Below are 13746 nucleotides of genomic sequence, written 5' to 3'. Positions count from 1 at the left end.
CTTTGCTTAAACTTCACTGAGAACAACAACCCAGTTTTTCTAGACATAGAACAGAATTGAAATATTTCATCTGCGGTTCCATTGTTTCATTCTACTGTTTTTTTTTGTCTGTACCTTCCCTAAGGCTTTGATATCATTCCTTCGATGTGACCACAGTTCAGTACAGTGCCGCAACTATTCCATTCTATATGAATGTTTAATATAATTTTCTTGGCTTTTGTACTGACTGCCTCTGTTTGAAAATCCAAAAATCTTTTAAGTCTTGTTGACAGCCATCTTTAGATCTACCTACTTTCAAAGATCTGTTGACATTTACTTACTTTAAAAATTCAGATTCAATGAAACCAGATTTCAGAGACAGATTGCAATACTCTTCTTAAGCACATTTAACACTTCCAAATAAAGTTTAGTTTTAAGGAAACAGTATTCCACCTCATCCAATCTCAGGCACTCAATTTTCCAAACACTTTCATCACTTTAAATGTCATTGGCTTGACCCCAGTTTAATACAGACACTGAACCATATCAGATCGATTGTGAGAATATGGAAAGTGTGCTGGTGAATCGACTGGGCCTCCTATGGCAGGCACTCTCCTTTCATGAGGGCATTTGAGTGTGCATGTTTTTTGTGTTGGTGGTCTTGGCTCATTGTCCCTATACTGTAAGTTGCCCAGCATGCTCAGTGGCTAAAATAACTCTGCAAAAGTGTGTAATCCTACACCTCTGTTGTCATTCTTGCTCTGTGCAGACAGCACCAACGATCAAGCTTGGAGCAAGATTATGGCCTCAGCTACTGTCTGTGTGTAGTTTGTGTGGGATTTCCCCCCATCTCCCAAAGGCGTGCAGGTTGATGGACTAATTGACCCCTGCAAATTGCCCTTTGAGCAAGATTTGTTGAACCTGGAAGAGCTGATGGGAAGTGGGGGGAATAAAATAGGGTTAGTGTCGAATCTGTGTAAGTAAATCCTTGATGGGGTTGGCATGGACTCTGTGGGCCAAATGGTCTTTTCTCCCTGCAGCATTAATTAATAACTTCACACTTCTCTATGTTAAATTTCAATTGCAATAATTATGTGCAATTCAATAGGCTGTCTAAATTCTATTCTCCTCTCTCTTTTCAGTATCTTTTAGGAGTCCTGTATCACCAGAAACCTTTAAAGATTATCAGCAGAAACAAGTCACTTGGTCCCTCGGTGATAGTATTGGGTTTACTGACTCTGAAGTTCTAAACTCAAACGAAGACTTTAAGCCCTATCGGATACAAATAGTCATGAGTACTCTCACTAAAGGAAGATTATACTGTAACTACCCAATCTTCAAAGACTAGTTAGTTTTCCTATTTATCCTCCACAGCGAGTTTAGCTGCCAATACTCACTATTCGAGTGGTGAGTCATCTCTCCCTACCAAAGCGACGATACTTCCAGCTAACAAAGTAGTTTAAAACACAGTTCACTTATTTTCAGTGATACGTTTATAATCCAAGCAACACTCTTTAAACAAATTTAAAACTCACAGAGGGTTTCTACCTGAAACATGTCCAAAACACAAGCCATTTCCAAAACAAAGACTATTTCTAAAACACAAACCATTTCCGAAACACAAAAAGATTTCCAAACTACAGGTGTAATTCCTATAAGCTAAAAAGACGTTCCATTCCTAATAAGGCTGAAATGCTGTCTACAATTATACCCTTTTTTCTGCCACTAGGGTAACTTCATACACATACGATTTTTTCTCTAATATCCTTTTAACACTAACAGTCTAAAGGCATCTTTTGGAGCCATAGATCTCAGCTTAATGTCCATAGTTCACAATTAATGCTGTATAGCTAACTTCCCTGAGTATGTTAAATTCCTGACTATAAACACATCAGTTATTGATATAGTCAATTATAATATCCATTGGATTTGCAAACTCCCTTCAACTAAGCAACTAAGAGAGTCAGCTTGTCTGTTTTGAAACAAAGTAAATTAAGCAACCCATTGTCTTATACTGCATCTCTGAGCAGCATTTTACTTCTCACAGAGTGTCTGTGCGATAAACAGAGCTTGTTTGCAAATTGTTTTTAATTTCAAGCTGATTATTGCTTGCCATTTACATTTTAATAACTGAAGATTGACTTCCATTAATGATCAGATGTTAAACAGAGCAACATAACTGGAAGTTTATTGCAACTCCTTGTGCTCTTACAAGTGGCAACTGCTGTGTTTAGAAAGCCAAGATTAGCAAACAACAAAGAGGCCCACTAAACAGGATTGACTATCCATCACACCTCAGGCCAGCTCTACTATTGAATGTCATAACTGATATGATTATACATTGTTGTTAACCTCTGCTTACTTCTCATTCCCTTGTGTATCAAGAAAAGTAGGAATAGAAAAAAGCATTTCACATGCAAGGTTTAGCTGAACAAGAAGTGACCCATGTACCAACCCTGAAAAACAACACTACACACTCTTGACAATCTAGAAAAGCAACCTTTTAGCACAAATCTCAGCTTTCTCTCACATTGTTAATTTTCTGGCACAGTATTCCATGCAGCCAGATAGGTTTGGAAGATCCATGCATCAGAGCTTATTAGTTATTAATATCGCTTTAATGTTTTTAAATAGTGGTACATTTATGGACATTTTGAAAGTGCACATGCACATCAACTGCACTAGCCTCATCAACACTTTATTACTTCATAAAAAAGTCAGTCAAACTTAATTTGATATTATATCTGCTGATTTTTATATCATATTTATCCAGGTGCCAATTTGTCCCAGATTTCAAGCTTTAAAAGTCTCCTCAACACTGTCCTGGAACAATGGGTTTACCCCCATTTCTCTTTCCCACTGCTCTTGCAAAATTGGTTCATTCCAAATACAAGGAGAATGGTCTGGAGAAATAAGAGGATGTAGATGCAGGCACCTATAGCAAAGGCTAAAAGTCTTGTGGAATAACTCAGCAGGTAAAGCAGAATCAGTGGAGGCAAAAGAGATAAATTAGCATTTAGTTGTGACTTCAAATGTCAACACAAGAAAATATGAGTAGGTCTAGGCCATCCATCAATTTCCTTTAAACCACTCCTATCAATTAACATGATCATGGCTAGTCAATTCTGGCCTCAGCTCCTCTTCTGTACCATTATTTTATACTCTGCTCCTCATTGTTTTAACAATTTATCCATCTCCACTTCAAATACCTCTAATTATCCAGCATCAGAGAATTCCAGAGATTCATCACTTTCTACAGCAAGAAAATGTCTATGTTCCTTATCTTGTAGTTATGTCCCTTTGTTTAAGATTCTCACTCTAATGAAAATATTACAAAATCTACACTGTCAGACCTCCTTAGGATCTTTTATGTTTCTGAATATGATTTTATTTTTACACATGGTTATCTGCAATTTTTACTGTCCCTCAAACTTGGTTCTTGTAAACTCCATGGAAAGCAGGCCCAAACTATTTTGTCCCACTTGGTAGTTCTAGTTTCTCATTAGCCTGGTGAATCTCTTTTGTACTCCTTCCAATCTTATGATAACCTTTTTAGATCACTGTACCCAAAACTGTGCACAGGATTAAATGTGAAACCTTACCAATGTCCTGTTCAATTGCAACAAACCTCCCTGTTCTTAAACTGCAGACCCTGAAGGCCAAAATGCTGTTCTCATTGTTAACTACTTGATTTGGGTCTTCTCAAGAGAGTTTTTGTGGTCATGCACTAGAAAACTTATATCCCTCTATACTACAGTAAACTCCATTTGCCAATCTTTTCCTCTCTCACTCAATCTATCTTCATCCCATTGCAGAATCACAGTAGTATTCTCATGACATGCCCTTCCAACTGCACTAAGTAGCCACTTTATTAGGTACACCTCTATATCTGCTGAGGACTCCCTGACTCTTCAACACTACTTGTCCCTCAACCTATCTTTGAATTATCTGCAAACTTGACTACAAAACCATCAATATAAACATCCATATCATTAACAGGAAATGTGAAAAGTGGTGAATCCAACATCAACCCCTGGGGAATACCACTAGTCACCAGCAGCCAACCAGAACATTTCCCTTTATTCCCAGTCCTTATCTTCCACCAGTCAGCCAGTTATCCATGCTAGTACCTTTCCTGTAATACCATGGGTTCCTATCTTTTTTAGCATCCTCATGTATAGTGTCTTGTCAACATCCACCAGCTCTTATTTGTCTATCCTGCCTGTTACTTTGCAGCCAATGATGTCTTTTGCTGACCCTCTTTTACTCTTTATATACCTGAAAAAAAGTTGTTATCCTCTTTTATATTATTGGCTGGCTTACCTTCATATTTAATCTTTTCTCCCCTTTATTGCTTTATTGATTGCCTTTTACTTTGGTGTTTAAAGGCTTCCTAATCCTTTCTTGATGTTTTTGCAATATTGTGTGTTCACTCTTTTGTTTTTATGCTGTCTTGACTTCCTTAGGTAGCCATAGTTGCCTTAGGAATGCTGCTTCTTCTTTAGGATGAAATGAACCTGACTTCTTCGGAATTACTTCCAGAAACTCTTGACATTGCTGCTCTACCACCATTCCTTAGTGTCCTCTTCCAACAAACTTTGGCCACTTCCTGTCTAAAGCCCATTAGCTACCTTCACACATCTATGATACAGTTACATTTCATCTTCTCCTCCTTATGAATGCTATTATATTATGATCAAATGCTTGCTATTTCACAACACTAATTCCATAATTTCCCTCATGGGCTCAAACCCAAGCTGCTCTAAAAAGCCATCTCATAGCACTCTACAAATTCCTTCTCTTGGGATTGACTGCCAACTTGTTTTCCTCAGTCTACCAGCATATTGAAGTCCCCCTTTAACATCATAACAGCGTCTTTCTTACATGCCTTTTTTTAAATCTTCCATTGCTACTTGTTCTGCAAATCATGGCGACTATTTGGATGCCTCTATATAACTCCCATCAGGGTCTTTTTAACCGTGCAGCTTTTTCACTCTACTTACAGAACTCTACATCCTCTGATGGTATGTAATTTCTTGCTAATACTTAAGTACAATTATGAAGAAAACATGGCAGCACCTCTTCTTCCTTAGGAGCTTGCAAAGATTTGGTATGACATCTAAACCTTTGACCAACTTCTGTAGATGCGTGGTGGAGAGTATATTGACTGGCTGAATCATGGCCTGGTATGGAAATGCTAACACCCTTGAATAGAAGATCCTACAAAAAGTAGTAGCTACAACACAGTCCCTCACGAGTAAAGCCCTTCCCACCACTGAGCACATATACATATACATGGAGCGTTAAAGCAGGAAAGTACCCCCACCACCCAGATCATTTTTCTCATTGTTGCCATCAGAGAGAAGGTACAGGAGCCTCAGGTCACACACCACCAGGTACAGGAGCAGTTATTACACCTCAACCGTCAAATTCTGAACTAGAGGGGATAACATCACACAATGTCAATTGCCCCATCACTGAACTTGTTCCCACAACCTCTGGACTCACTTTCAAGGACTCTTCATCTTATGTTCTTGATACATATTGCTTATTAATTTATTATCGTTGTCACATTATTTCATATTTTTCTTTTTGTACAGTATTTTCACAGTTTGTCGTCTTCTGTGTTGTCACATGTTGTCTGCCCTGCGGAATTTCATTAATTCTTTTATGGCTATTGGATTTATTGAGTGTGCCCACAAGAAAATGAATTTCAGTGTTATATATAGTGACATATATGTATGTACATTGGTAATAATTTTACTTTGAACTTTTGAACTTGAACATTGAACTTCGCTAAGGACTTTATTTGATGGTTTTAATCCAACAGAGCTATGCCACCACCTCTGCCCGCCTGTCTTTTTGATAGGATGTGTATTATCGGTTATTTAGTTCTGAGCTCTGATCTTCTTTCAGCCATGAATTTGTGATGTGCACAACCTCGTGCCTGCCAATTTCTAACTGCACTAAGAACTCATCCAGCTTGTCTTATATACTCTATGCATTCAAATATATCACCTCAGTCCTGTACTCAGTAATCCTCTTAAATCTGTCTCCATGCTGCCCGAAGATAAATTGTTTTCCATTTCTAAACTTGTTATTTATTCAGGAGACCTCACTGACATCTCTTGCACACTCCTTCTCCTTTACTTTATCCATTTTTTTTCCAGTTTGTTGAGTACACCACCTACTATTTAGTCTGAAGCCTTAGCTACAGCCCTGGTTAAACGATCCTCCAGGGCCCTGGTCCCAACATGTTTCTATAGGCCATGAGACATAGGAGCAGAATTAGGCCATTTGGCCCTTTGAGCCTGCTCCACCATTCCAATCCAGCTGATTTATTATCCCTCTCAATCCCATTCTCTTGCCTTCAGTCTGTAACTTTGACAATTTAACTAATCAAGGAACTATCAACCTCCGCTTTAATATGCTCAATGATTTGGCCTCCACAGCAGTCTGTGGCAATAATTTCTACAGACTCACTACTTTTTGGCTAAAGAAATTCCTCCTCATCTTTGTTCTAAATGGATGTAACTCCATTCTGAAACTGTGCCCTCTTGTCTTAGTCTCAGTTATGATAGGAAACATCCTCCCCACATCCACTCTGTCCATTTCCTTTCAATATTCAATAGGTTTCAAAGAGATCTCCTCTCATTTTCCTAAACAGCAGTGAGTACAGGCCAAGAGTCATCAAACGCTTACTCACATGTTAACCCTTTAATTCTTGTAATCATTCTCGTGAACCTCCTCTGGTTCTTCTCCAATACCTTCAGGTTTAGGATGGTACTAACGAAGACGTGTGACAGCTTACTCGTAGTTCAAAAGCAAAGGACCTTGATTTAAACCATTATTAATAACTCTTTTTTGTGGTAAACTATCTCTGCAGACAATGGAGGAGTGAGTGAAGGCAATGTGAATCTGCGGGATGTGCCCTGCTGGCCTGCTGCAAAATCAACAGACTTGGAGTTGGAGACATGCTGGCTGAAGTGAACGACTCGGAGGGGAGAAGACAGGACTGAGGAGTTCCAATGCCCATCCAACTATCCCGGGTATGAGGGTGGATCACTCTAAGCACCAAGCCAAGTTGGATAAGTCGAGAACAGCTTCTTTGGCAGCAAAATCCAGGCCCGAAGCTAAGTGCTGGCTGGTGTGTTCAAGGCCCAGATTGACTCGCCAAGGCCTGGGTCCTAATGCGAGGTCCTACCCGCCGTTTGGACAATCTAAGCCCTGGCCCATATAGACCAGAAAGTCAGGGTGTCAAGAACTGGTGAGGTTAGATTGCTCCATGTGCCAAGCCAATCTGGAGAGGTCAAGAATCGCTCATTCAGCAGTGAAATCTAGGCCCGGAACAATTCCCTGGTGACAGGGCGGAATCTTAGTGTGAGGTTTGGACAATTTAAATTGCAGCCCAAATAGTCTGGAGGCTTCTCTCTTCATGGGGCTAACATTGTGAGAATGCCTCCGGCTGCTGTGCTTCACAGCTGCAAACTTTGCAGCAATTTGCCCCACTAATATGATGAATTGATTACTGAGGCTTTGTGCCTACCCTGGGCTGCTACGGGGAGTTAGATCTAAGGACTCAATTTGGATCGGAATGCTGTTGTTGTTGCTCTCTTCTATTGTTTATATGATTTGTTTTGTGTTTATTTTTTCTTTCTCTGTGGGCACTGGGAGATGTTAAGTCTTACTTTTTTAATTGGGTTATTTCGGGTTCCATGTTTTGCTATTGCTTGTAAACAAACAAATCTCAAGGTTGTATAATTTATACATTCTTTGACAATAAATGCACTTTGAAACTTTGAAACAATGCCAGCACACCTTTTCTTAGATAAGGTGCCCAAAACTGCTCACGATACTCCAAGTGCGGTCTGTCCAATGCCTTATGAAGCCTCAGTATTGTATCCATGCTCTTATATTCTTGTCCTCTCAAAAGGAGTGCTAACATTGCAATTTCCTTTCTTGCCACTGACACAACCTGCAAGTTAATTGTTGGGGAATGCTGCATGAGAACTCTAAAATCCTGCTGCATCTTGGATTTTTGAATTTTCCCCTTGTTTAGTAAATAATCTACACCTTTATTCTTCCTGCCAAATTACATGACCATACACTTCCTTGCATCATATTCCGTCTGCCACTTCTTTGTACATCCCCTAATGTGTATACGTCCTTCTTCTGACTCCTTACTTCCTGAACACCACCTGCCTTCATAATATCCACAAACCTGGCCACAAAGTCATCAACCCCTTCATCCAAATCAGTGATATAAAACATGATAAAAAGTGGTCCCAACACTGACAGCAATGGAATGCCACTAGTTACCACCAGCCAACCTGAAAAGGCCTCCTTTATTCCCACTCTTTCTCTCCTGCCAGTCAGCTAATCTTCTATCTATGGTAATATTTTCCTGTAATACCATGGGCTCTTATCTTGTTAAGTAGCCTCATGTACATTCAGTTGTCAAAGGCCTTCTGAAGATGCAAGATAACAACATCCATTGACTGTTCCTTTGTCTATCTTACCTGTTATTTCCTAAAAGAATTCCAAGAGATTTGTCAGGAAATATTTCCCCTTAAGGAAACCATGCTGACTTTGGTCTATTCTGTCACATACCTCCAATTACCCCAAAAGCTCATCCTTAATAATGGACTCCAACATCTTCCCAGCCACTGAAGTCAGGCTAAATGGCCAATAATTTCCTTTCTTCTTCCTCCTTCCCTCCTTGAAGAATGGATTGGCATTTGTGATTTTTCAGTGCTCCAGAACCATTCCAGAATCTAGTGATCACTACTAATGCCTTCACAATCCTTTCAGCTACCTCTTTCAGAACCCTGTGGTGTAGACTACTCAGTCCCGGTGACTATCTATCTTCAGACGTTCCAGTTGCTTTCTCTTTAATAATAATGACTGTACTCACTTCTGACAAGTTTCTGGTGCACAGGAAACACTGAGACAAAATATTTATTCAGTTTGTCTGCCATTTCTTTGTTCCGCATATCTACATCTTCAGTGTCATTTTCTAATCGTCTGATTAAGAGACTTTGTCTCTTTTTGACTCTTTATATATCCGGAAAATATTGTTATGCTCTTTTATATTATTGGTTAGCTTATCTTCATATTTCATTTTTCCTCCCCTTTATTGCTTTATCAGTTGTGTTTTATTTTGCTTTTTAAAAGCTTCACAAACCTCTCACTTCTTGCTACAATATTGTATGCCTTCTCTTTTGCTTTATGCTGTCCCTTGTCAGCCATGGTTCCCTCACCCTCCCTTTAGAATGCTTATCCATCCCTGAGATGTACCTATCCTGCGCTTTCTGAATTGCCCCAGAAACTCCAGCTATTGCCGTTCTGCAGTCGTTCCTGCTGGTGTCTGATTCTAATCAACTTTGGCTAACACTTCTCTCATGCCTCTGTAATTCCCCTTACTCCAGTGTAATGCTGATACATCTGACTCTATCTTCTCCCTCTCAAACTGCAGAGTGAATTCTATCATGTTATGATATTATCATATCATGACCACAGCTTCCTCAGGGTTCCCTTACCTTAAGCTCCCTAATTAAATCTGGTTTATTACACAACACTCAATCCAGAATGGCCCTTCTGCTAGTGGACTCAACCTCAAGCTGCTTTAGAAAGTCATCTCACAGATATTCTACAAATTTCCTCTTTTGGGATCCAGCACTAACCTAATTGTACCAATCTACATACTTTTGAAATCCACATGACTATCGTAACATTTCCTTTTTTTTTACGTGTTATGATTTGTAACTTCAAAACACTAAATTAATTCACAGAAGATGCATGGGAGCTTGAAATCCGGGCCTGGCTTTGGATTTACTTAAGTTAGGTGTGCACGTATCACTTGGTAGTGTGATGAAAGTATGCAATTAATGTATTTGCATGTAACCTGTAATTAATTAATTAAATGAACAAGAATGCCTAATCAACCAATACATATACAAAATTGCTCAGATATTACTGACATATTAAATACACAGCACTCCTTTCTGCTTTACTGCAAACTCCAACTCAATAAAGAATACATTTCAATTATATACACAATATATTATATAATACAACCACTATGTACATACAAACATTCACAGCATAGTCAACTTTAAATTGTCCCATTTAGGCTTAAAGATTTAATTACTGTGGAGGATTTCTTACTCCTCTGGGTTAATGTCATTCCTGACAAAGGAGATCTCTCTGCTTGTCAAGTGAGACTTGTGGCTGTGAAAATAAAATCAGGTTCTGGTGCCTCTGTTGTGGTGGTTGTAGGAGTTGACTCTGAGACTGAAGGAAGCAGTTCTGATAGTGGTAACCACCTTTCTTCTTCATTGTTTTTCTAGTTTGTGAACCTCAATCATGGGAAGGGGTATTTAGTTCATCAGAGTACTTTCTTATTAATCGTTCTATTGTTTTTTTTACACCTGATCTCTTGGTTTCCGCATCCACAACATCATCTGACAAATTCTCTGTTTTTGTATCCCCATTGATTCCTTTCCTTTTGGCTTTCCATTCACCCAGCTGGGATTTGCTCTTTGTATCTACATTTACAAGCAAATTTTTTTCTCCCACTTGAAGTTCATCCAATAACTTTAGTGCACACAGAGTAGATTCTGGATCTTGATACAAAAGCTGAATGCTTGCAACTTTCCTGAAGCTCTTTGAACTCTCTTCCAGCTTAAAATCAATCTGCATTTCACAAGTAACTGCCTGATTAACATATCAGAAGCTTTCTCAAACATGATATAGTCAGACCACTGCTTTTGTCACATTCATGCTTCCTCTGAGCAGCATGGTCCTTCCTTGGTCCAATATGCTTTCCAACCAGAGGCACCAAAGTTGGCACCAACACCTGTTTTCCCTCTGTTAGGCAACAGTTCATGTTCCTTAGCCTGGAGACAGTTGTGGCATCACCCAGTACCTTTCCTAATTCGCTTATTGTTGGAGATGTGGCATGCAAATTATGAATCGATCTCCAAGCAAGTTGCAGTTGTCTCAGCCAATCATGTCCCCCACAATGCTGGTCCTTGTTTTTACCACATACAAGCTCAATTTGCTTGTTGGTTGTTGTATTTCACGGTTATGAATGTTATTCCCATAGGAGTTATATTTTCCCCAGTGTAAGTTCTCAGTTGGATATTTGTAGGCTTCAGTTCAGTATCTTTGAAATGCCATTGAAACTCATTTTGTGGATTGACTAAAACAGCTGAACCAGTGTCTAATTCCATTTGAAATAATTTACTATTCATTCCTGCATAAGCCATATTGCTTGTCTATTCTGTTTTGACACTGTTAATCTCAAGGCTACATGATCCTGTGTCACTCTCATTGTTATCAGATTTGTCATCAACAGCATGAAGATCAGTGCTCTTTTTGAAATTGAAAGTTGACAATTTAGCTTTTTCTCTTCCCTAAGCAGTCCATTTTTTGTCTGACTGATATATTCTTAGTGCGTGTCCTACTTTGTTGCATGTTCTGCTAGTTTCACCTTTAAACCTGCATTGGTTTGGTGTGTGTGAACTCCTGGCACAATGGTTACACAATTTGTTCAGGCAGGCAGGTTTCTGTTTAGACACTGCAATCTTGTTCATCATCACTTTCATTCCTGACTGCAACTCAATTGCATCCCTGTCTGCAGTTTCTGTTGAAACAGTGATTTCCATTGCTCCTTGAAATGTAAGCTAGGAGCCATTTTAAAATACTTTCTTTTAAGATTCCACAAACTAAATGATCTCCATGTATCATTTAGCCCATTACTGAACTGACAATGCTCAGGCAATCTCTTCAACTCAGCCACACACACTGAAATGGACTCACCTTTTTGATTCCACTTAAGAAACCTAAAGCATTCTGAAATCAATAGTGCCTTTGGTTCTAAGTGTTCCTGCATCACTTTTACAATAGCAGCAAAGCAAATTCTGATGGTTTGGTTGGAGCAGTCCAACATCGAAGCAAGCTCTCTGTCTTTAAACTTAATGAACTCAGCAAAATTGGCACTTACTTCTCACCAGCTACTTCATTTGCTTCAAAATACTGTTCCAATAGCTCAGTATGCTTGAGCCAATTACCTGATGTGTAATCAAACTCATCAATCTTTCTAATGTAGCCAGCCACTTCTGGTTTTTAATATGATTATTATCGTCCAGTACTTGCTCTTTATGAGACCTGAATTCTTCTGTTTTCTGAGTTTTCTTTAAACTCTATTGTGCCTTCCCTTCCGAAGACCATCTCTGCACGTACTGGGCTTTTTCGACACTGCACTCTCAGCATTTTATTATGTCTTAAACATCTTGCTTTAACAGGTCGGTAGCGCTGTCAGGTTTGTTTTAAGATATCTCGTCGCCAGTGTTATGTTTTGTAATTTCAAAACATTGAAGTAATTCACAGAAAACGCACAGGAGTTCCAAATGCGAGCCTGGTTTTGGGTTTACTTTAAGTGAGACGTGCCCGCATCACGTGGTAGCATGATGACGTATGCAATTAACATATTTTACATTCCAAAACCCCCATTATCTCTAGTCATAACCCAAACATTGCCGCTACAGGGAAACCATTACATTAGCACTGAAACATTACAGAGAAACCATTACATTAGCAGTGAAACCTTACAGCCTATTACACTCTCCCCCCCCCTCCAAATTTAGTCATGTCCTCATGACTTTGAATTAATTTTCCAACCCTTCCTGTAAAATATGAAGTCCAATTTAGGTGTAAAAGGTAGAGACATGGCTCCCCAAAACGGTAGGGGTCACTCTCTGTTCCCCCTGTGCTACATAGGCCGGCCTATCTGGTGGTCTCCTAATCCTCTGAGACCTCCGTAACCCCTCACCTAACTCTTCAGGTTCAGACACTACAGGGGATACTTCTAGTCTACCTGGTAATGCCTCCCCCGGCCTCTCACTTGTGCCCACCTGCAACCTGGAGCCCTCTGTTCCGTGGCCAAGCACCACTTCAGTCCTCGCAGGGTCCTGCTGCAATCCAGGCTGCCAAAAAAAGCCCTCCATCAATTTCACCTGATTCAACGGAAGAAGGGCTGAGAGTCTCTTCATCAGTCAATAGAGAGTCAGCAAAAGGTAGCATATACCACACATCCAGATCCTCATTCTCCGAATCAGTATCCCTCTCAGGGTTGGGGGCCGGCTTAACCTCTTCTGCTGTTGGCCTTGTAGTCACCCTGCATTTCTGCAGAGTCCTCTTACTAGATGTAGCCTCCAGGTTGGGCTCTGGTCTACCTGCACCTCTTGTCCCAGGGGCAGCAAGTGGTTCTGATGGAGAATCTTGACAGACCCATTCCCATCCTTTGGTTTCACCCAGAAAACTGGAGCTTTCCAGGTAGCCCCAAATTCTTTATGAGGACTCGGTCTCCCGGCATGAGTTGGGAGAACTTCACCTTTTGATCATACCTCCTCTTATTCCCTTGATTCTGCTTGGCAGTGCAACTCCAGCTAACTCATAAGCCCTTTTTCTGCTCTCTTCTCATGTCAGACACATACTTCAGATAAGTCTTCGGTAGTAAGTCACCCTCGTCAGTCCCAAAACAAAGATCAATGGGCAACCTCACCTCGTACCCAAATGTCAGTCGTCATCGGTAGGTCGCACCTGGAATTTCCAATTGGCGGACGATTTCACTCCACTCTGCTCTGACATATTGGTAAATCATGTACGTGGCAAGTTGCAGCAGTGGTTTGCCTTTCCCTTCTGCCGGGTGAGTTTTTTTAAAAAAAGAGATCATCATCTCTTAACTCAGCACGGATGGAGAGC

Source organism: Hemitrygon akajei, chromosome 3, assembly GCF_048418815.1.
Source record: "Hemitrygon akajei chromosome 3, sHemAka1.3, whole genome shotgun sequence".
NCBI lineage: Eukaryota > Metazoa > Chordata > Chondrichthyes > Myliobatiformes > Dasyatidae > Hemitrygon > Hemitrygon akajei.
Note: the sequence above shows the minus strand (reverse complement) of the source record.